This window comes from Toxoplasma gondii (assembly GCF_000006565.2).
Source record: "Toxoplasma gondii ME49 unplaced genomic scaffold asmbl.261, whole genome shotgun sequence".
Lineage (NCBI taxonomy): Eukaryota > Apicomplexa > Conoidasida > Eucoccidiorida > Sarcocystidae > Toxoplasma > Toxoplasma gondii.
In genome coordinates this window covers 1-1,008 of record NW_017383053.1, presented here as the reverse complement: position 1 = coordinate 1,008, position 1,008 = coordinate 1, and the positions used below count along the sequence as shown (strand labels likewise).

The 1,008-nt window shown below is 46.5% G+C and overlaps 1 non-coding gene across 1 annotated transcript; it reads right to left on the bottom strand.

Moving 5' to 3' along the window:
- Positions 1 to 34: 34 nt before the first annotated feature.
- On the bottom strand, positions 35 to 1,008 carry TGME49_458090 (the record flags this gene model as incomplete). Its single annotated transcript, XR_001974153.1, has 1 exon — positions 35 to 1,008. It is a non-coding gene; the product is annotated as a 28S ribosomal RNA (ribosomal RNA).

Sequence of the window (1,008 nt, the reverse complement as noted above, 5' to 3'; positions counted from 1 at the left end):
TGTTTTGTCTCGGGCGTTTGTCCGATTTATTTATCAGACCTGAAATCAGGCGAGGTTACCCGCTGAACTTAAGCATATTATAAGCGGAGGAGAAGAAAATAACTATGATTCCCTTAGTAACGGCGAGTGAACCGGGATCAGCTCAAAGTGGAAATCAACTGCTCTTTCCGAGCTGTTGACTTGTAGCCTCGAGAGGCGTTACCAGTGGAAGCGCAGGGTTAAGTTTCTTGGGAAAGAACATCATAGAGGGTGAGAATCCCGTCCTTCCCCTGCGTTTTTTGTTCCACGTACGGTACGCTTTTATAGAGTCGCGTTCATCGGGATTTGAGCGCAAAATGTGTGGTAGGTTTCACATAAAGCTAAGTACTGGCGCGAGACCGATAGCAAACAAGTACCGTGAGGGAAAGATGAAAAGTTCTTTGGAAAGAGAGTTAAAAGTGCCTGAAATTGCTGAAAAGGAAGCGATTGGGACCTTTTTGATTCCAAGAAGTGCCGCCGGTTTGCCATCTATCCCTTTGCCTTCTCTCTCTCACCAGGTTTAGGCTTTGGTTTCTTGATGTATTTCCGGTTCATCTTTTTGGAGAGGTCAGCATCAGCTACTCGGAATTGATTTCGTTCAAAGAAGGTAGGTTCCTTGTGGACCGTTATATCTTTGTTCTTTCCTTTTCCTTGTGGCTGAGGAGTGTTCCTGTTTCCGAGCTCCACTTTCGAGTACTCGGTTTCTGTGATGCTGGCTTAATCGGTTCCAACCGACCCGTCTTGAAACACGGACCAAGGAGTCTAACATATGTGCGAGTATGCGGGTTTTACTCCTGTATGCGCAATGAAAGTGAGAGTAGGGAGATTTTGGCTTTGCCATTCTTCGCACCTACGACCGACCACGATCTCTGAGAGAGGTTTGAGTTGGAGCATATCTGTTAGGACCCGAAAGATGGTGAACTATGCCTGAGTAGAATGAAGTCAGGGGAAACCCTGATGGAGGTTCGTAGCGATACTGACGTGCAAATC